The sequence below is a fragment of the Ambystoma mexicanum genome, chromosome 4p, assembly GCF_040938575.1.
Source record: "Ambystoma mexicanum isolate Mex_15411 chromosome 4p, UKY_AmexF1_1, whole genome shotgun sequence".
NCBI lineage: Eukaryota > Metazoa > Chordata > Amphibia > Caudata > Ambystomatidae > Ambystoma > Ambystoma mexicanum.
The window spans coordinates 845,735,872-845,753,068 of NC_090927.1; the positions used below are offsets into that span (position 1 = coordinate 845,735,872).

Consider the following 17,197-nt stretch of genomic DNA (forward strand, 5'->3'; position numbering starts at 1 on the left):
TTAAGCATCTAGTCGGCTAGACCTTGCAGTTTTGAAAGGCAATTGAGAAATGGCTCACTTCCTGAACTTGGAGCACAAAAAAGCCTACAGCACCTGGTATTCCCAGGTGGTCTCCCATCCAGATACTAACTAGTCCCGACACTGTTTAGCTTCCGAGATCAGACGAATTCAGTGTGGTGTGGCCGTAGGCTCTGGGCCTAGTGAGTGTTGTACTTTTAAGCATCTAGTCGTCTAGACCTTGCAGTTTTGCAAGGCAATTGAGAAATGGCTCACTTCCTGAACTTGGAGCACAAAAAAGCCTACAGCACCTGGTATTCCCAGGCGGTCTCCCAACCAGGTACTAACTAGGCCCGACACTGCTTAGCTTCCGAGATCAGACAAGATCGGGCGCATTCAGTGTGGTGTGGCCTTAGGCTCTGGGCCTAGTGAGTTTTGTACTTTTAAGCATCTAGTCGGCTAGACCTTGCAGTTTTGAAAGGCAATTGAGAAATGGCTCACTTCCTGAACTTGGAGCACAAAAAAAGCCTACAGCACCTGGTATTCCCAGGCGGTTTCCCATCCAGGTACTAACTAGGCTCGACACTGCTTAATAACCAAGATCAGACGCATTCAGTGTGGTGTGGCCGTAGGCTCTGGACCTAGTGAGTTTTGTACTTTTAGGCATCTAGTCGGCTAGACATTGCAGTTTTGAAAGGCAATAGAGAAATGGCTCACTTCCTGAACTTGCAGCACAAAAAAGCCTACAGCACCTGGTATTCCCAAGCAGTCTCCCATCCAGGTACTAACTAGGCCTGACACTGCTTAGCTTCCAAGATCAGACGAGATAAGGCGCATTCAGTGTGGTGTGGCCATAAGCTCTAGAAATGCTAAGAATATTACTCTTATGCATTTGCATTTAGTAAGCTAAGCCATGCAGCCACTTGCAACATGATACCAGGCTCATCGCTCGATCAGCGCTCGATCAGGCGAGATATATAAGACTGGTGGGCCCATTCAGGACTCCTATGTCTGGTAGGATAACTTTAATCCATCCATCCTGTTTCTGTTGCAGGGAGGTGGAGAGAACAATCAAAACAATAATGGCTTTCTTTCATGCCTCTTGAAGGACTCAATATTCTCTGTACTGCATTACATGTGAAAGTTGATTTATTACCCATGAACACACTACCTGTATGCTAATTCTATGTAAATAGGTAGCTCCAGCCCTCATGATGTTGTCCAACATTTCCGCTATAAAACGGGATACAATTATTTTGGAAACATACCAGATTTGAAAAGTAATTGAGAAGTTGCGCAATTACTAATCATGGAGCACAAAATAGCCTACAGCACCTGGTATTACCAGGTGGACTCCCATCCAGGTACTAACTAGGCCTGACACTGCTTAGCTTCCGAGATCGGGCGCATTCAGTGTGGTATGGCCGTAGGCTCTGGGACTAGTGAGTTTTGTACTTTTAGGCATCTAGTCGGCTAGATATTGCAGTTTTGAAAGGCAATTGAGAAATGGCTCACTTCCTGAACTTGGAGCACAAAAAAGCCTACAGCACCTGGTATTCCCAGGCGGTCTCCCATCCAGGTACTAACTAGGCCCGATACTGCTTAGCTTCCGAGATCGGGCGCATTCAGTGTGGTGTGGCCGTAGGCTCTGGGCTTAGTGAGTTTTGTACTTTTAAGCATCTAGTCGGCTAGACCTTGCAGTTTTGAAAGGCAATTGAGAAATGGCTCACTTCCTGAACTTGGAGCACAAAAAAGCCTACAGCACCTGGTATTCCCAGGCTGTCTCCCATCCAGGTACTAACTAGGCCCGACACTGCTTAGCTTCTGAGATCAGACGAGATCAGGCGCATTCAGTGTGGTGTGGCCGTAGACTCAGAGCCTAGTGAGTTTTGTACTTTTAAGCATCTAGTCAGCTAGACCTTGAGGTTTTGAAAGGCAATTGAGAAATGGCTCACTTCCTGCACAAAAAAGCCTACAGCACCTGGTATTCCCAGGCGGTCTCCCATCCAGGTACTAACTAGGACCGACACTGCTTAGCTTCCGAGATCAGACGAGATCGGGCGCATTCAGTGTGGTGTGGCCGTAGGCTCTGGGCTTAGCGAGTTTTGTACTTTTAAGCATCTTGTCGGCTAGACCTTGCAGTTTTGAAAGGCAATTGAGAAATGGCTCACTTCCTGAACTTGGAGTACAAAAAAGCCTACAGCACCTGGTATTCCCAGGCGGTGTCCCATCCAGGTACCAACTAGGCCTGACACTGCTTAGCTTCCAAAATCAGACGAGATCGGGCGCATTCAGTGTGGTGTGGCCGTAGGCTCTGGGCCTAGTGAGTTTTGTACTTTTAAGCATCTAGTCAGCTAGACCTTGTAGTTTTGAAAGGCAATTGAGAAATGGCTCACTTCCTGAACTTGGAGCACAAAAAAGCCTACAGCACCTGGTATTCCCAGGCGGTCCCCCATCCAGGTACTAACTAGGCCCGACACTGCTTAGCTTCCGAGATCAGACGAGATCGGGCGCATTCAGTGTGGTGTGGCCATAGGCTCTGGGCCTAGTGAGTTTTGTACTTTTAAGCATCTAGTCAGCTAGACCTTGCAATTTTGAAAGGCAATTGAGAAATGGCTCACTTCCTGAACTTGGAGTACAAAAAAGCCTACAGCACCTGGTATTCCCAGGCAGTCTCCCATCCAGGTACTAACTAGGCCCGACCCTGCTTAGCTTCTGAGATCGGGCGCATTCAGTGTGGTGTGGCCGTAGGCTCTGGGCCTAGTGAGTTTTGTACTTTTAAGCATCTAGTCGGCTAGACCTTGCAGTTTTGAAAGGCAATAGAGAAATGGCTCACTTCCTGAACTTGGAGCACAAAAAAGCCTACAGCACCTGGTATTCCCAGGTGGTCTCCCATCCAGGTATTAACTAGGCCTGACATTGCTTAGCTTCCGAGATCAGACAAGATCAGGGACATTCAGTGTGGTGCGGCCGTACGCTCTAGGAATGCTAAGAATATTACTCTTATGCATTTGCATTTAGTAAGCTAAGCCATGCAGCCACTTGCAGCATGATACCACGCTCATCGCTCGATCAGCGCTCGATCAGGCGAGATATATAAGACTGGTGGGCCCATTCGGGACTCCTATGTCTGGTAGGATAACTTTAATCCATCCATCCTGTTTCTGTTGCAGGGAGGTGGAGAGAACAATCAACACAATAATGGCTTTCTTTCATGCCTCTTGAAGGACTCAATATTCTCTGTACTGCATTACATGTGAAAGTCGATTTGTTACCCATGAACACAATACCTGTATGCTAATTCTATGTAAATAGGTAGCTCCAGCCCTCATGATGTTGTCCAACATTTCCGCTATACAATTATTTTGGAAACATACCAAATTTGAAAGGCAATTGAGAAATGGCTCACTTCCTGAACTTGGAGCACAAAAAAGTCTACAGCACCTGGTATTCCCAGGCAGTGTCCCATCCAGGTACTAACTAAGCCCGACACTGCTTAGCTTCCAAGATCAGACGAGATCGGGTGCATTCAGTGTGGTGTGGCTGTAGGCTCTGGGCCTAGTGAGTTTTGTACTTTTAAGAATCTAGTCGGCTAGACCTTGCAGTTTTGAAAGTCAATTGAGAAATGGCTCACTTCCTGAACTTGGAGCACAAAAAAGCCTACAGCACCTGGTATTCCCAGGCGGTCTCCCATCCAGGTACTAACTAGGCCTGACACTGCTTAGCTTCTGAGATCAGACGAGATCAGGAGCATTCAGTGTGGTGTGGCCGTAGGCTCTGGTCCTAGTGAGTTTTGTACTTTTAAGCATCTAGTCGGCTAGACCTTGCAGTTTTGAAAGGCAATTGAAAAATGGCGCACTTCCTGAACTTGGAGCACAAAAAAGCCTACAGCACCTGGTATTCCCAGGCGGTCTCCCATCCAGGTACTAACTAGGCCTGACACTGCTTAGCTTCCGAGATCAGGCGCATTCAGTGTGGTGTGGCCGTAGGCTCTGGGCCTAGTGAGTTTTGTACTTTTAAGCATCTAGTCGGCTAGACCTTGCAGTTTTGAAAGGCAATTGAGAAATGGCTCACTTCCTGAACTTGGAGCACAAAAAAGCCTACAGCACCTGGTATTCCCAGGCCGTCTCCCATCCAGGTACTAACTAGGCCTGACACTGCTTAGCTTCCGAGATCGGGCCCATTCAGTGTGGTGTGGCCATAGGCTCTGGGCCTAGTGAGTTTTGTACTTTTAAGCATCTAGTCGGCTAGACCTTGCAGTTTTGAAAGGCAATAGAGAAATGGCTCACTTCCTGAACTTGGAGCACAAAAAAGCCTACAGCACCTGGTATTCCCAGGCAGTCTCCCATCCACGTACTAACTAGGCCCGACACTGCTTAGCTTCCGAGATCAGACGCATTCAGTGTGGTGTGGCCGTAGGCTCTGGGCCTAGTGAGCTTTGTACTTTTAAGCATCTAGTCAGCTAGACCTTGCAGTTTTGAAAGGCAATTGAGAAATGGCTCACTTCCTGAACTTGGAGCACAAAAAAGCCTACAGCACCTGGTATTCCCAGGCCGTCTCCCATCGAGGTACTAACTAGGACCGACACTGCTTAACCTCCGAGATCAGATGAGATCGGGCGCATTCAGTGTGGTGTGGCCGTAGGCTCTGGGCCTAGTGAGTTTTATACTTTTAAGCATCTAGTCGGCTAGACCTTGCAGTTTTGAAAGGCAATTGAGAAATGGCTCACTTCCTGAACTGGAGTACAAAAAAGCCTACAGCACCTGGTATTCCCAGGCGGTCTCCCATCCAGGTACTAACGAGAACCGACACTGCTTAGCTTCCGAGATCAGGCGCATTCAGTGCAGTGTGGCCGTAGGACTAGTGAGTTTTGTACTTTTAAGCATCTAGTCGGCTAGACCTTGCAGTTTTGAAAGGCAATTGAGAAATGGCTCACTTCCTGAACTTGGAGCACAAGAAAGCCTACAGCACCCGGTATTCCCAGGCAGTCTCCCATCCAGGTACTAACTAAGCCTGACACTGCTTAGCTTCTGAGATCAGACAAGATCGGGCGCATTCAGTGTGGTGTGGCCGTAGGCTCTAGAAATGCTAAGAATATTACTCTTATGCATTTGCATTTAGTGAGCTAAGCCATGCAGCCACTTGCAACATGATCCCACGCTCATCGCTCGATCAGCGCTCGATCAGGCGAGATATATAAGACTGGTGGGCCCATTCAGGACTCCTATGTCTGGTAGGATAACTTTAATCCATCCATCCTGTTTCTGTTGCAGGGAGGTGGAGAGAACAATCAACTTAATAATGGCTTTCTTTCATGCCTCTTGAAGGACTCAATATTCTCTGTACTGCATTACATGTGAAAGTCGATTTATTACCCATGAACACACTACCTGTATGCTAATTCTATGTAAATAGGTAGCTCCAGCCCTCGTGATGTTGTCCAACATTTCCGCTATAAAACGGGATACAATTATCTTGGAAACATACCAAATTTGAAAAGTAATTGAGAAGTTGCGCAATTACTAATCATGGAGCACAAAATAACCTACAGCACCTGGTATTCCCAGGCGGTCTCCCATCCAGGTACTAACTAGGCCCGACACTGCTTAGCTTCCGAGATCAGACGAATTCAGTGTGGTGTGGCCGTAGGCTCTGGGCCTAGTGAGTGTTGTACTTTTAAGCATCTAGTCGGCTAGACCTTGCAGTTTTGAAAGGCAATTGAGAAATGGCTCACTTGCTGAACTTGGAGCACAAAAAATCCTACAGCACCTGGTATTCCCAGGCGGTCTCCCATCCAGGTACTAACTAGGCCCGACACTGCTTAGCTTCCGAGATCAGGCGCATTCAGTGTGGTGTGGCCTTAGGCTCTGGGCCTAGTGAGTTTTGTACTTTTAAGCATCTAGTCGGCTAGACCTTGCAGTTTTGAAAGGCAATTGAGAAATGGCTCACTTCCTGAACTTGGAGCACAAAAAAAGCCTACAGCACCTGGTATTCCCAGGCGGTCTCCCATCCAGGTACTAACTAGGCCCGACACTGCTTAGCAACCAAGATCAGACACATTCAGTGTGGTGTGGCCGTAGGCTCTGGACCTAGTAAGTTTTGTACTTTTAAGCATCTAGTCGGCTAGACCTTGCAGTTTTGAAAGGCAATAGAGAAATGGCTCACTTCCTGAACTTGCAGCACAAAAAAGCCTACAGCACCTGGTATTCCCAGGCGGTCTCCCATCCAGGTACTAACTAGGCCTGACACTGCTTAGCTTCCAAGATCAGACAAGATCGGGCGCATTCAGTGTGGTGTGGCCATAAGCTCTAAAAATGCTAAGAATATTACTCTTATGCATTTGCATTTAGTAAGCTAAGCCATGCAGCCACTTGCAACATGATACCAGGCTCATCGCTCGATCAGCGCTTGATCAGGCGAGATATATAAGACTGGTGGGCCCATTCAGGACTCCTATGTCTGGTAGGATAACTTTAATCCATCCATCCTGTTTCTGTTGCAGGGAGGTGGAGAGAACAATCAAAACAATAATGGCTTTCTCTCATGCCTCTTGAAGGACTCAATATTCTCTGTACTGCATTACATGTGAAAGTCGATTTATTACCCATGAACACACTACCTGTATGCTAATTCTATGTAAATAGGTAGCTCCAGCCCTCATGATGTTGTCCAACATTTCCGCTATAAAACGGGATACAATTATTTTGGAAACATACCAAATTTGAAAAGTAATTGAGAAGTTGCGCAATTACTAATCATGGAGCACAAAATAACCTACAGCACCTGGTATTCCCAGGCGGTCTCCCATCCAGGTACTAACTAGGCCTGACACTGCTTAGCTTCCGAGATCAGACGAGATCGGGCGCATTCAGTGTGGTGTGGCCTTAGGCTCTGGGCCTAGTGAGTTTTGTACTTTTAAGCATCTAGTCGGCTAGACCTTGCAGTTTTGAAAGGCAATTGAGAAATGGCTCACTTCCTGAACTTGGAGCACAAAAAAAGCCTACAGCACCTGGTATTCCCAGGCGGTCTCCCATCCAGGTACTAACTAGGCCCGACACTGCTTAGCTTCTGAGATCAGGCGCATTCAGTGTGGTGAGGCCGTAGGCTCTGGGCATAGTGAGTTTTGTACTTTTAAGCATCTAGTCGGCTAGACCTTGCAGTTTTGAAAGGCAATTGAGAAATGGCTCACTTCCTGAACTTGGAGCACAAAAAAGCCTACAGCACCTGGTATTCCCAGGTGGTCTCCCATCCAGGTATTAACTAGGCCTGACACTGCTTAGCTTCCGAGATCAGACAAGATCGGGCACATTCAGTGTGGTGTGGCCGTAGGCTCTGGGACTAGTGAGTTTTGTACTTTTAAGCATCTAGTCGGCTAGACCTTGCAGTTTTGAAAGGCAATTGAGAAATGGCTCACTTCCTGAACTTGGAGCACAAAAAAGCCTACAGCATCTGGTATTCCCAGGCGGTCTACCATCCAGGGACTAACTAGGCCCGACACTGCTTAGCTTCTGAGATCAGACGAGATCGGGCGCATTCAGTGTGGTGTGGCCGTAGGCTCTAGAAACGCTAAGAATATTACTATTATGCATTTGCATTTAGTAAGCTAAGCCATGCAGCCACTTGCAGCATGATACCACGCTCATCGCTCGATCAGCGCTCGATCAGGCGAGATATATAAGACTGGTGGGCCCATTCAGGACTCCTATGTCTGGTAGGATAACTTTAATCCATCCATCCTGTTTCTGTTGCAGGGAGGTGGAGAGAACAATCAACACAATAATGGCTTTCTTTCATGCCTCTTGAAGGACTCAATATTCTCTGTACTGCATTACATGTGAAAGTCGATTTGTTACCCATGAACACACTACCTGTATGCTAATTCTATGTAAATAGGTAGCTCCAGCCCTCATGATGTTGTCCAACATTTCCGCTATAAAACGGGATACAATTATTTTGGAAACATACCAAATATGAAAAGTAATTGAGAAGTTGCGCAATTACTAATCATGGAGCACAAAATAACCTACAGCACCTGGTATTCCCAGGCGGTCTCCCATCCATGTACTAACTAGGCCCGACACTGCTTAGCTTCCGAGATCCGACGAGATCGGGCGCATTCAGTGTGGTGTGGCCGTAGGCTCTGGGCCTAGTGAGTTTTGTACTTTTAAGCATCTAGTCGGCTAGACCTTGCAGTTTTGAAAGGCAATTGAGAAATGGCTCACTTCCTGAACTTGGAGCACAAAAAAGCCTACAGCACCTGGTATTCCCAGGTGGTCTCCCATCCAGGTACTAACTAGTCCCGACACTGTTTAGCTTCTGAGATCAGACGAATTCAGTGTGGTGTGGCCGTAGGCTCTGGGCCTAGTGAGTGTTGTACTTTTAAGCATCTAGTCGTCTAGACCTTGCAGTTTTGCAAGGCAATTGAGAAATGGCTCACTTCCTGAACTTGGAGCACAAAAAAGCCTACAGCACCTGGTATTCCCAGGCGGTCTCCCAACCAGGTACTAACTAGGCCCGACACTGCTTAGCTTCCGAGATCAGACGAGATCGGGCGCATTCAGTGTGGTGTGGCCTTAGGCTCTGGGCCTAGTGAGTTTTGTACTTTTAAGCATCTAGTCGGCTAGACCTTGCAGTTTTGAAAGGCAATTGAGAAATGGCTCACTTCCTGAACTTGGAGCACAAAAAAAAGCCTACAGCACCTGGTATTCCCAGGCGGTTTCCCATCCAGGTACTAACTAGGCTCGACACTGCTTAATAACCAAGATCAGACGCATTCAGTGTGGTGTGGCCGTAGGCTCTGGACCTAGTGAGTTTTGTACTTTTAAGCATCTAGTCGGCTAGACCTTGCAGTTTTGAAAGGCAATAGAGAAATGGCTCACTTCCTGAACTTGCAGCACAAAAAAGCCTACAGCACCTGGTATTCCCAAGCAGTCTCCCATCCAGGTACTAACTAGGCCTGACACTGCTTAGCTTCCAAGATCAGACAAGATCAGGCGCATTCAGTGTGGTGTGGCCATAAGCTCTAGAAATGCTAAGAATATTACTCTTATGCATTTGCATTTAGTAAGCTAAGCCATGCAGCCACTTGCAACATGATACCAGGCTCATCGCTCGATCAGCGCTCGATCAGGCGAGATATATAAGACTGGTGGGCCCATTCAGGACTCCTATGTCTGGTAGGATAACTTTAATCCATCCATCCTGTTTCTGTTGCAGGGAGGTGGAGAGAACAATCAAAACAATAATGGCTTTCTTTCATGCCTCTTGAAGGACTCAATATTCTCTGTACTGCATTACATGTGAAAGTTGATTTATTACCCATGAACACACTACCTGTATGCTAATTCTATGTAAATAGGTAGCTCCAGCCCTCATGATGTTGTCCAACATTTCCGCTATAAAACGGGATACAATTATTTTGGAAACATACCAGATTTGAAAAGTAATTGAGAAGTTGCGCAATTACTAATCATGGAGCACAAAATAGCCTACAGCACCTGGTATTACCAGGTGGACTCCCATCCAGGTACTAACTAGGCCTGACACTGCTTAGCTTCCGAGATCGGGTGCATTCAGTGTGGTATGGCCGTAGGCTCTGGGACTAGTGAGTTTTGTACTTTTAGGCATCTAGTCGGCTAGATATTGCAGTTTTGAAAGGCAATTGAGAAATGGCTCACTTCCTGAACTTGGAGCACAAAAAAGCCTACAGCACCTGGTATTCCCAGGCGGTCTCCCATCCAGGTACTAACTAGGCCCGATACTGCTTAGCTTCCGAGATCGGGCGCATTCAGTGTGGTGTGGCCGTAGGCTCTGGGCCTAGTGAGTTTTGTACTTTTAAGCATCTAGTCGGCTAGACCTTGCAGTTTTGAAAGGCAATTGAGAAATGGCTCACTTCCTGAACTTGGAGCACAAAAAAGCCTACAGCACCTGGTATTCCCAGGCTGTCTCCCATCCAGGTACTAACTAGGCCCGACACTGCTTAGCTTCTGAGATCAGACGAGATCAGGCGCATTCAGTGTGGTGTGGCCGTAGACTCAGAGCCTAGTGAGTTTTGTACTTTTAAGCATCTAGTCAGCTAGACCTTGAGGTTTTGAAAGGCAATTGAGAAATGGCTCACTTCCTGCACAAAAAAGCCTACAGCACCTGGTATTCCCAGGCGGTCTCCCATCCAGGTACTAACTAGGACCGACACTGCTTAGCTTCCGAGATCAGACGAGATCGGGCGCATTCAGTGTGGTGTGGCCGTAGGCTCTGGGCTTAGCGAGTTTTGTACTTTTAAGCATCTTGTCGGCTAGACCTTGCAGTTTTGAAAGGCAATTGAGAAATGGCTCACTTCCTGAACTTGGAGTACAAAAAAGCCTACAGCACCTGGTATTCCCAGGCGGTGTCCCATCCAGGTACCAACTAGGCCTGACACTGCTTAGCTTCCAAAATCAGACGAGATCGGGCGCATTCAGTGTGGTGTGGCCGTAGGCTCTGGGCCTAGTGAGTTTTGTACTTTTAAGCATCTAGTCAGCTAGACCTTGTAGTTTTGAAAGGCAATTGAGAAATGGCTCACTTCCTGAACTTGGAGCACAAAAAAGCCTACAGCACCTGGTATTCCCAGGCGGTCCCCCATCCAGGTACTAACTAGGCCCGACACTGCTTAGCTTCCGAGATCAGACGAGATCGGGCGCATTCAGTGTGGTGTGGCCATAGGCTCTGGGCCTAGTGAGTTTTGTACTTTTAAGCATCTAGTCAGCTAGACCTTGCAATTTTGAAAGGCAATTGAGAAATGGCTCACTTCCTGAACTTGGAGTACAAAAAAGCCTACAGCACCTGGTATTCCCAGGCGGTCTCCCATCCAGGTACTAACTAGGCCCGACCCTGCTTAGCTTCTGAGATCGGGCGCATTCAGTGTGGTGTGGCCGTAGGCTCTGGGCCTAGTGAGTTTTGCACTTTTAAGCATCTAGTCGGCTAGACCTTGCAGTTTTGAAAGGCAATAGAGAAATGGCTCACTTCCTGAACTTGGAGCACAAAAAAGCCTACAGCACCTGGTATTCCCAGGTGGTCTCCCATCCAGGTATTAACTAGGCCTGACATTGCTTAGCTTCCGAGATCAGACAAGATCAGGGACATTCAGTGTGGTGTGGCCGTACGCTCTAGGAATGCTAAGAATATTACTCTTATGCATTTGCATTTAGTAAGCTAAGCCATGCAGCCACTTGCAGCATGATACCACGCTCATCGCTCGATCAGCGCTCGATCAGGCGAGATATATAAGACTGGTGGGCCCATTCGGGACTCCTATGTCTGGTAGGATAACTTTAATCCATCCATCCTGTTTCTGTTGCAGGGAGGTGGAGAGAACAATCAACACAATAATGGCTTTCTTTCATGCCTCTTGAAGGACTCAATATTCTCTGTACTGCATTACATGTGAAAGTCGATTTGTTACCCATGAACACACTACCTGTATGCTAATTCTATGTAAATAGGTAGCTCCAGCCCTCATGATGTTGTCCAACATTTCCGCTATACAATTATTTTGGAAACATACCAAATTTGAAAGGCAATTGAGAAATGGCTCACTTCCTGAACTTGGAGCACAAAAAAGTCTACAGCACCTGGTATTCCCAGGCAGTGTCCCATCCAGGTACTAACTAAGCCCGACACTGCTTAGCTTCCAAGATCAGACGAGATCGGGTGCATTCAGTGTGGTGTGGCTGTAGGCTCTGGGCCTAGTGAGTTTTGTACTTTTAAGAATCTAGTCGGCTAGACCTTGCAGTTTTGAAAGTCAATTGAGAAATGGCTCACTTCCTGAACTTGGAGCACAAAAAAGCCTACAGCACCTGGTATTCCCAGGCGGTCTCCCATCCAGGTACTAACTAGGCCTGACACTGCTTAGCTTCTGAGATCAGACGAGATCGGGAGCATTCAGTGTGGTGTGGCCTTAGGCTCTGGTCCTAGTGAGTTTTGTACTTTTAAGCATCTAGTCGGCTAGACCTTGCAGTTTTGAAAGGCAATTGAAAAATGGCGCACTTCCTGAACTTGGAGCACAAAAAAGCCTACAGCACCTGGTATTCCCAGGCGGTCTCCCATCCAGGTACTAACTAGGCCTGACACTGCTTAGCTTCCGAGATCAGATGAGATCGGGCGCATTCAGTGTGGTGTGGCCGTAGGCTCTGGGCCTAGTGAGTTTTGTACTTTTAAGCATCTAGTCGGCTAGACCTTGCAGTTTTGAAAGGCAATTGAGAAATGGCTCACTTCCTGAACTTGGAGCACAAAAAAGCCTACAGCACCTGGTATTCCCAGGCCGTCTCCCATCCAGGTACTAACTAGGCCTGACACTGCTTAGCTTCTGAGATCGGGCCCATTCAGTGTGGTGTGGCCATAGGCTCTGGGCCTAGTGAGTTTTGTACTTTTAAGCATCTAGTCGGCTAGACCTTGCAGTTTTGAAAGGCAATAGAGAAATGGCTCACTTCCTGAACTTGGAGCACAAAAAAGCCTACAGCACCTGGTATTCCCAGGCAGTCTCCCATCCACGTACTAACTAGGCCCGACACTGCTTAGCTTCCGAGATCAGACGCATTCAGTGTGGTGTGGCCGTAGGCTCTGGGCCTAGTGAGCTTTGTACTTTTAAGCATCTAGTCAGCTAGACCTTGCAGTTTTGAAAGGCAATTGAGAAATGGCTCACTTCCTGAACTTGGAGCACAAAAAAGCCTACAGCACCTGGTATTCCCAGGCCGTCTCCCATCGAGGTACTAACTAGGACCGACACTGCTTAACCTCCGAGATCAGATGAGATCGGGCGCATTCAGTGTGGTGTGGCCGTAGGCTCTGGGCCTAGTGAGTTTTATACTTTTAAGCATCTAGTCGGCTAGACCTTGCAGTTTTGAAAGGCAATTGAGAAATGGCTCACTTCCTGAACTTGGAGTACAAAAAAGCCTACAGCACCTGGTATTCCCAGGCGGTCTCCCATCCAGGTACTAACGAGAACCGACACTGCTTAGCTTCCGAGATCAGGCGCATTCAGTGCGGTGTGGCCGTAGGCCTAGTGAGTTTTGTACTTTTAAGCATCTAGTCGGCTAGACCTTGCAGTTTTGAAAGGCAATTGAGAAATGGCTCACTTCCTGAACTTGGAGCACAAGAAAGCCTACAGCACCCGGTATTCCCAGGCAGTCTCCCATCCAGGTACTAACTAAGCCTGACACTGCTTAGCTTCTGAGATCAGACAAGATCGGGCGCATTCAGTGTGGTGTGGCCGTAGGCTCTAGAAATGCTAAGAATATTACTCTTATGCATTTGCATTTAGTGAGCTAAGCCATGCAGCCACTTGCAACATGATCCCACGCTCATCGCTCGATCAGCGCTCGATCAGGCGAGATATATAAGACTGGTGGGCCCATTCAGGACTCCTATGTCTGGTAGGATAACTTTAATCCATCCATCCTGTTTCTGTTGCAGGGAGGTGGAGAGAACAATCAACTTAATAATGGCTTTCTTTCATGCCTCTTGAAGGACTCAATATTCTCTGTACTGCATTACATGTGAAAGTCGATTTATTACCCATGAACACACTACCTGTATGCTAATTCTATGTAAATAGGTAGCTCCAGCCCTCATGATGTTGTCCAACATTTCCGCTATAAAACGGGATACAATTATCTTGGAAACATACCAAATTTGAAAAGTAATTGAGAAGTTGCGCAATTACTAATCATGGAGCACAAAATAACCTACAGCACCTGGTATTCCCAGGCGGTCTCCCATCCAGGTACTAACTAGGCCCGACACTGCTTAGCTTCCGAGATCAGACGAATTCAGTGTGGTGTGGCCGTAGGCTCTGGGCCTAGTGAGTGTTGTACTTTTAAGCATCTAGTCGGCTAGACCTTGCAGTTTTGAAAGGCAATTGAGAAATGGCTCACTTCCTGAACTTGGAGCACAAAAAATCCTACAGCACCTGGTATTCCCAGGCGGTCTCCCATCCAGGTACTAACTAGGCCCGACACTGCTTAGCTTCCGAGATCAGGCGCATTCAGTGTGGTGTGGCCTTAGGCTCTGGGCCTAGTGAGTTTTGTACTTTTAAGCATCTAGTCGGCTAGACCTTGCAGTTTTGAAAGGCAATTGAGAAATGGCTCACTTCCTGAACTTGGAGCACAAAAAAAGCCTACAGCACCTGGTATTCCCAGGCGGTCTCCCATCCAGGTACTAACTAGGCCCGACACTGCTTAGCAACCAAGATCAGACACATTCAGTGTGGTGTGGCCGTAGGCTCTGGACCTAGTAAGTTTTGTACTTTTAAGCATCTAGTCGGCTAGACCTTGCAGTTTTGAAAGGCAATAGAGAAATGGCTCACTTCCTGAACTTGCAGCACAAAAAAGCCTACAGCACCTGGTATTCCCAGGCGGTCTCCCATCCAGGTACTAACTAGGCCTGACACTGCTTAGCTTCCAAGATCAGACAAGATCGGGCGCATTCAGTGTGGTGTGGCCATAAGCTCTAAAAATGCTAAGAATATTACTCTTATGCATTTGCATTTAGTAAGCTAAGCCATGCAGCCACTTGCAACATGATACCAGGCTCATCGCTCGATCAGCGCTTGATCAGGCGAGATATATAAGACTGGTGGGCCCATTCAGGACTCCTATGTCTGGTAGGATAACTTTAATCCATCCATCCTGTTTCTGTTGCAGGGAGGTGGAGAGAACAATCAAAACAATAATGGCTTTCTCTCATGCCTCTTGAAGGACTCAATATTCTCTGTACTGCATTACATGTGAAAGTCGATTTATTACCCATGAACACACTACCTGTATGCTAATTCTATGTAAATAGGTAGCTCCAGCCCTCATGATGTTGTCCAACATTTCCGCTATAAAACGGGATACAATTATTTTGGAAACATACCAAATTTGAAAAGTAATTGAGAAGTTGCGCAATTACTAATCATGGAGCACAAAATAACCTACAGCACCTGGTATTCCCAGGCGGTCTCCCATCCAGGTACTAACTAGGCCTGACACTGCTTAGCTTCCGAGATCAGACGAGATCGGGCGCATTCAGTGTGGTGTGGCCTTAGGCTCTGGGCCTAGTGAGTTTTGTACTTTTAAGCATCTAGTCGGCTAGACCTTGCAGTTTTGAAAGGCAATTGAGAAATGGCTCACTTCCTGAACTTGGAGCACAAAAAAAGCCTACAGCACCTGGTATTCCCAGGCGGTCTCCCATCCAGGTACTAACTAGGCCCGACACTGCTTAGCTTCTGAGATCAGGCGCATTCAGTGTGGTGAGGCCGTAGGCTCTGGGCATAGTGAGTTTTGTACTTTTAAGCATCTAGTCGGCTAGACCTTGCAGTTTTGAAAGGCAATTGAGAAATGGCTCACTTCCTGAACTTGGAGCACAAAAAAGCCTACAGCACCTGGTATTCCCAGGTGGTCTCCCATCCAGGTATTAACTAGGCCTGACACTGCTTAGCTTCCGAGATCAGACAAGATCGGGCACATTCAGTGTGGTGTGGCCGTAGGCTCTGGGACTAGTGAGTTTTGTACTTTTAAGCATCTAGTCGGCTAGACCTTGCAGTTTTGAAAGGCAATTGAGAAATGGCTCACTTCCTGAACTTGGAGCACAAAAAAGCCTACAGCATCTGGTATTCCCAGGCGGTCTACCATCCAGGGACTAACTAGGCCCGACACTGCTTAGCTTCTGAGATCAGACGAGATCGGGCGCATTCAGTGTGGTGTGGCCGTAGGCTCTAGAAACGCTAAGAATATTACTATTATGCATTTGCATTTAGTAAGCTAAGCCATGCAGCCACTTGCAGCATGATACCACGCTCATCGCTCGATCAGCGCTCGATCAGGCGAGATATATAAGACTGGTGGGCCCATTCAGGACTCCTATGTCTGGTAGGATAACTTTAATCCATCCATCCTGTTTCTGTTGCAGGGAGGTGGAGAGAACAATCAACACAATAATGGCTTTCTTTCATGCCTCTTGAAGGACTCAATATTCTCTGTACTGCATTACATGTGAAAGTCGATTTGTTACCCATGAACACACTACCTGTATGCTAATTCTATGTAAATAGGTAGCTCCAGCCCTCATGATGTTGTCCAACATTTCCGCTATAAAACGGGATACAATTATTTTGGAAACATACCAAATATGAAAAGTAATTGAGAAGTTGCGCAATTACTAATCATGGAGCACAAAATAACCTACAGCACCTGGTATTCCCAGGCGGTCTCCCATCCATGTACTAACTAGGCCCGACACTGCTTAGCTTCCGAGATCCGACGAGATCGGGCGCATTCAGTGTGGTGTGGCCGTAGGCTCTGAGCCTAGTGAGTTTTGTACTTTTAAGCATCTAGTCGGCTAGACCTTGCAGTTTTGAAAGGCAATTGAGAAATGGCTCACTTCCTGAACTTGGAGCACAAAAAAGCCTACAGCACCTGGTATTCCCAGGTGGTCTCCCATCCAGGTACTAACTAGTCCCGACACTGTTTAGCTTCTGAGATCAGACGAATTCAGTGTGGTGTGGCCGTAGGCTCTGGGCCTAGTGAGTGTTGTACTTTTAAGCATCTAGTCGTCTAGACCTTGCAGTTTTGCAAGGCAATTGAGAAATGGCTCACTTCCTGAACTTGGAGCACAAAAAAGCCTACAGCACCTGGTATTCCCGGGCGGTCTCCCAACCAGCTACTAACTAGGCCCGACACTGCTTAGCTTCCGAGATCAGACGAGATCGGGCGCATTCAGTGTGGTGTGGCCTTAGGCTCTGGGCCTAGTGAGTTTTGTACTTTTAAGCATCTAGTCGGCTAGACCTTGCAGTTTTGAAAGGCAATTGAGAAATGGCTCACTTCCTGAACTTGGAGCACAAAAAAAGCCTACAGCACCTGGTATTCCCAGGCGGTTTCCCATCCAGGTACTAACTAGGCTCGACACTGCTTAGCAACCAAGATCAGACGCATTCAGTGTGGTGTGGCCGTAGGCTCTGGACCTAGTGAGTTTTGTACTTTTAAGCATCTAGTCGGCTAGACCTTGCAGTTTTGAAAGGCAATAGAGAAATGGCTCACTTCCTGAACTTGCAGCACAAAAAAAGCCTACAGCACCTGGTATTCCCAAGCAGTCTCCCATCCAGGTACTAACTAGGCCTGACACTGCTTAGCTTCCAAGATCAGACGAGATCAGGCGCATTCAGTGTGGTGTGGCCATAAGCTCTAGA

General features: G+C 47.3%; 17 non-coding genes and 41 pseudogenes across 17 annotated transcripts; all 58 read right to left on the reverse strand.

The window, feature by feature from the left end:
- Positions 1-81: 81 nt before the first annotated feature.
- LOC138459840 (5S ribosomal RNA) lies at positions 82-190 on the reverse strand (annotated as a pseudogene).
- Positions 191-296: 106 nt separating this feature from the next.
- Positions 297-415, reverse strand: LOC138455081 (5S ribosomal RNA). The gene has a single exon (XR_011261725.1). It is a non-coding gene; the product is annotated as a 5S ribosomal RNA (ribosomal RNA).
- A 322-nt stretch (positions 416-737) lies between these two features.
- LOC138456243 (5S ribosomal RNA) lies at positions 738-856 on the reverse strand (annotated as a pseudogene).
- A 464-nt stretch (positions 857-1,320) lies between these two features.
- On the reverse strand, positions 1,321-1,429 carry LOC138458166 (5S ribosomal RNA; annotated as a pseudogene).
- Positions 1,430-1,535: 106 nt separating this feature from the next.
- Positions 1,536-1,644, reverse strand: LOC138456322 (5S ribosomal RNA; annotated as a pseudogene).
- A 106-nt stretch (positions 1,645-1,750) lies between these two features.
- Positions 1,751-1,869, reverse strand: LOC138454514 (5S ribosomal RNA). The gene has a single exon (XR_011261187.1). It is a non-coding gene; the product is annotated as a 5S ribosomal RNA (ribosomal RNA).
- Positions 1,870-1,966: 97 nt separating this feature from the next.
- On the reverse strand, positions 1,967-2,085 carry LOC138462901 (5S ribosomal RNA). Its single transcript, XR_011265489.1, has one exon. It is a non-coding gene; the product is annotated as a 5S ribosomal RNA (ribosomal RNA).
- Positions 2,086-2,191: 106 nt separating this feature from the next.
- Positions 2,192-2,310, reverse strand: LOC138455942 (5S ribosomal RNA; annotated as a pseudogene).
- Positions 2,311-2,416: 106 nt separating this feature from the next.
- LOC138461711 (5S ribosomal RNA) lies at positions 2,417-2,535 on the reverse strand. The gene has a single exon (XR_011264318.1). It is a non-coding gene; the product is annotated as a 5S ribosomal RNA (ribosomal RNA).
- Positions 2,536-2,641: 106 nt separating this feature from the next.
- LOC138458571 (5S ribosomal RNA) lies at positions 2,642-2,750 on the reverse strand (annotated as a pseudogene).
- Positions 2,751-2,856: 106 nt separating this feature from the next.
- LOC138459201 (5S ribosomal RNA) lies at positions 2,857-2,975 on the reverse strand (annotated as a pseudogene).
- Positions 2,976-3,429: 454 nt separating this feature from the next.
- On the reverse strand, positions 3,430-3,548 carry LOC138455438 (5S ribosomal RNA; annotated as a pseudogene).
- Positions 3,549-3,654: 106 nt separating this feature from the next.
- Positions 3,655-3,773, reverse strand: LOC138463544 (5S ribosomal RNA). The gene has a single exon (XR_011266130.1). It is a non-coding gene; the product is annotated as a 5S ribosomal RNA (ribosomal RNA).
- Positions 3,774-3,879: 106 nt separating this feature from the next.
- On the reverse strand, positions 3,880-3,988 carry LOC138457521 (5S ribosomal RNA; annotated as a pseudogene).
- A 106-nt stretch (positions 3,989-4,094) lies between these two features.
- On the reverse strand, positions 4,095-4,203 carry LOC138459721 (5S ribosomal RNA; annotated as a pseudogene).
- Positions 4,204-4,309: 106 nt separating this feature from the next.
- Positions 4,310-4,418, reverse strand: LOC138459019 (5S ribosomal RNA; annotated as a pseudogene).
- A 106-nt stretch (positions 4,419-4,524) lies between these two features.
- LOC138455307 (5S ribosomal RNA) lies at positions 4,525-4,643 on the reverse strand. The gene has a single exon (XR_011261945.1). It is a non-coding gene; the product is annotated as a 5S ribosomal RNA (ribosomal RNA).
- A 105-nt stretch (positions 4,644-4,748) lies between these two features.
- Positions 4,749-4,857, reverse strand: LOC138459756 (5S ribosomal RNA; annotated as a pseudogene).
- A 99-nt stretch (positions 4,858-4,956) lies between these two features.
- LOC138456190 (5S ribosomal RNA) lies at positions 4,957-5,075 on the reverse strand (annotated as a pseudogene).
- Positions 5,076-5,539: 464 nt separating this feature from the next.
- Positions 5,540-5,648, reverse strand: LOC138458382 (5S ribosomal RNA; annotated as a pseudogene).
- A 106-nt stretch (positions 5,649-5,754) lies between these two features.
- On the reverse strand, positions 5,755-5,863 carry LOC138458848 (5S ribosomal RNA; annotated as a pseudogene).
- A 107-nt stretch (positions 5,864-5,970) lies between these two features.
- LOC138459677 (5S ribosomal RNA) lies at positions 5,971-6,079 on the reverse strand (annotated as a pseudogene).
- A 106-nt stretch (positions 6,080-6,185) lies between these two features.
- Positions 6,186-6,304, reverse strand: LOC138455728 (5S ribosomal RNA; annotated as a pseudogene).
- A 464-nt stretch (positions 6,305-6,768) lies between these two features.
- Positions 6,769-6,887, reverse strand: LOC138455248 (5S ribosomal RNA). Its single transcript, XR_011261888.1, has one exon. It is a non-coding gene; the product is annotated as a 5S ribosomal RNA (ribosomal RNA).
- A 107-nt stretch (positions 6,888-6,994) lies between these two features.
- LOC138456199 (5S ribosomal RNA) lies at positions 6,995-7,103 on the reverse strand (annotated as a pseudogene).
- Positions 7,104-7,209: 106 nt separating this feature from the next.
- Positions 7,210-7,328, reverse strand: LOC138455596 (5S ribosomal RNA; annotated as a pseudogene).
- Positions 7,329-7,434: 106 nt separating this feature from the next.
- On the reverse strand, positions 7,435-7,553 carry LOC138455964 (5S ribosomal RNA; annotated as a pseudogene).
- A 464-nt stretch (positions 7,554-8,017) lies between these two features.
- On the reverse strand, positions 8,018-8,136 carry LOC138465195 (5S ribosomal RNA). Its single transcript, XR_011267769.1, has one exon. It is a non-coding gene; the product is annotated as a 5S ribosomal RNA (ribosomal RNA).
- A 106-nt stretch (positions 8,137-8,242) lies between these two features.
- On the reverse strand, positions 8,243-8,351 carry LOC138459339 (5S ribosomal RNA; annotated as a pseudogene).
- Positions 8,352-8,457: 106 nt separating this feature from the next.
- On the reverse strand, positions 8,458-8,576 carry LOC138453857 (5S ribosomal RNA). Its single transcript, XR_011260559.1, has one exon. It is a non-coding gene; the product is annotated as a 5S ribosomal RNA (ribosomal RNA).
- A 323-nt stretch (positions 8,577-8,899) lies between these two features.
- On the reverse strand, positions 8,900-9,018 carry LOC138456504 (5S ribosomal RNA; annotated as a pseudogene).
- A 464-nt stretch (positions 9,019-9,482) lies between these two features.
- On the reverse strand, positions 9,483-9,591 carry LOC138457658 (5S ribosomal RNA; annotated as a pseudogene).
- Positions 9,592-9,697: 106 nt separating this feature from the next.
- LOC138456325 (5S ribosomal RNA) lies at positions 9,698-9,806 on the reverse strand (annotated as a pseudogene).
- Positions 9,807-9,912: 106 nt separating this feature from the next.
- Positions 9,913-10,031, reverse strand: LOC138454515 (5S ribosomal RNA). The gene has a single exon (XR_011261188.1). It is a non-coding gene; the product is annotated as a 5S ribosomal RNA (ribosomal RNA).
- A 97-nt stretch (positions 10,032-10,128) lies between these two features.
- Positions 10,129-10,247, reverse strand: LOC138462902 (5S ribosomal RNA). The gene has a single exon (XR_011265490.1). It is a non-coding gene; the product is annotated as a 5S ribosomal RNA (ribosomal RNA).
- Positions 10,248-10,353: 106 nt separating this feature from the next.
- Positions 10,354-10,472, reverse strand: LOC138455943 (5S ribosomal RNA; annotated as a pseudogene).
- Positions 10,473-10,578: 106 nt separating this feature from the next.
- Positions 10,579-10,697, reverse strand: LOC138461713 (5S ribosomal RNA). Its single transcript, XR_011264319.1, has one exon. It is a non-coding gene; the product is annotated as a 5S ribosomal RNA (ribosomal RNA).
- A 106-nt stretch (positions 10,698-10,803) lies between these two features.
- LOC138457614 (5S ribosomal RNA) lies at positions 10,804-10,912 on the reverse strand (annotated as a pseudogene).
- A 106-nt stretch (positions 10,913-11,018) lies between these two features.
- Positions 11,019-11,137, reverse strand: LOC138458237 (5S ribosomal RNA; annotated as a pseudogene).
- A 454-nt stretch (positions 11,138-11,591) lies between these two features.
- On the reverse strand, positions 11,592-11,710 carry LOC138455439 (5S ribosomal RNA; annotated as a pseudogene).
- Positions 11,711-11,816: 106 nt separating this feature from the next.
- LOC138455615 (5S ribosomal RNA) lies at positions 11,817-11,935 on the reverse strand (annotated as a pseudogene).
- A 106-nt stretch (positions 11,936-12,041) lies between these two features.
- On the reverse strand, positions 12,042-12,160 carry LOC138462533 (5S ribosomal RNA). The gene has a single exon (XR_011265129.1). It is a non-coding gene; the product is annotated as a 5S ribosomal RNA (ribosomal RNA).
- Positions 12,161-12,481: 321 nt separating this feature from the next.
- Positions 12,482-12,590, reverse strand: LOC138459020 (5S ribosomal RNA; annotated as a pseudogene).
- Positions 12,591-12,696: 106 nt separating this feature from the next.
- Positions 12,697-12,815, reverse strand: LOC138455309 (5S ribosomal RNA). The gene has a single exon (XR_011261946.1). It is a non-coding gene; the product is annotated as a 5S ribosomal RNA (ribosomal RNA).
- Positions 12,816-12,921: 106 nt separating this feature from the next.
- On the reverse strand, positions 12,922-13,030 carry LOC138459109 (5S ribosomal RNA; annotated as a pseudogene).
- Positions 13,031-13,129: 99 nt separating this feature from the next.
- On the reverse strand, positions 13,130-13,248 carry LOC138456191 (5S ribosomal RNA; annotated as a pseudogene).
- A 464-nt stretch (positions 13,249-13,712) lies between these two features.
- On the reverse strand, positions 13,713-13,821 carry LOC138458385 (5S ribosomal RNA; annotated as a pseudogene).
- A 106-nt stretch (positions 13,822-13,927) lies between these two features.
- LOC138458849 (5S ribosomal RNA) lies at positions 13,928-14,036 on the reverse strand (annotated as a pseudogene).
- Positions 14,037-14,143: 107 nt separating this feature from the next.
- Positions 14,144-14,252, reverse strand: LOC138459678 (5S ribosomal RNA; annotated as a pseudogene).
- Positions 14,253-14,358: 106 nt separating this feature from the next.
- LOC138455729 (5S ribosomal RNA) lies at positions 14,359-14,477 on the reverse strand (annotated as a pseudogene).
- A 464-nt stretch (positions 14,478-14,941) lies between these two features.
- Positions 14,942-15,060, reverse strand: LOC138455249 (5S ribosomal RNA). Its single transcript, XR_011261889.1, has one exon. It is a non-coding gene; the product is annotated as a 5S ribosomal RNA (ribosomal RNA).
- A 107-nt stretch (positions 15,061-15,167) lies between these two features.
- Positions 15,168-15,276, reverse strand: LOC138456201 (5S ribosomal RNA; annotated as a pseudogene).
- A 106-nt stretch (positions 15,277-15,382) lies between these two features.
- Positions 15,383-15,501, reverse strand: LOC138455597 (5S ribosomal RNA; annotated as a pseudogene).
- A 106-nt stretch (positions 15,502-15,607) lies between these two features.
- LOC138455965 (5S ribosomal RNA) lies at positions 15,608-15,726 on the reverse strand (annotated as a pseudogene).
- A 464-nt stretch (positions 15,727-16,190) lies between these two features.
- Positions 16,191-16,309, reverse strand: LOC138465196 (5S ribosomal RNA). Its single transcript, XR_011267770.1, has one exon. It is a non-coding gene; the product is annotated as a 5S ribosomal RNA (ribosomal RNA).
- Positions 16,310-16,415: 106 nt separating this feature from the next.
- LOC138459340 (5S ribosomal RNA) lies at positions 16,416-16,524 on the reverse strand (annotated as a pseudogene).
- Positions 16,525-16,630: 106 nt separating this feature from the next.
- LOC138455217 (5S ribosomal RNA) lies at positions 16,631-16,749 on the reverse strand. The gene has a single exon (XR_011261858.1). It is a non-coding gene; the product is annotated as a 5S ribosomal RNA (ribosomal RNA).
- Positions 16,750-17,072: 323 nt separating this feature from the next.
- Positions 17,073-17,191, reverse strand: LOC138455998 (5S ribosomal RNA; annotated as a pseudogene).
- Positions 17,192-17,197: the final 6 nt, after the last annotated feature.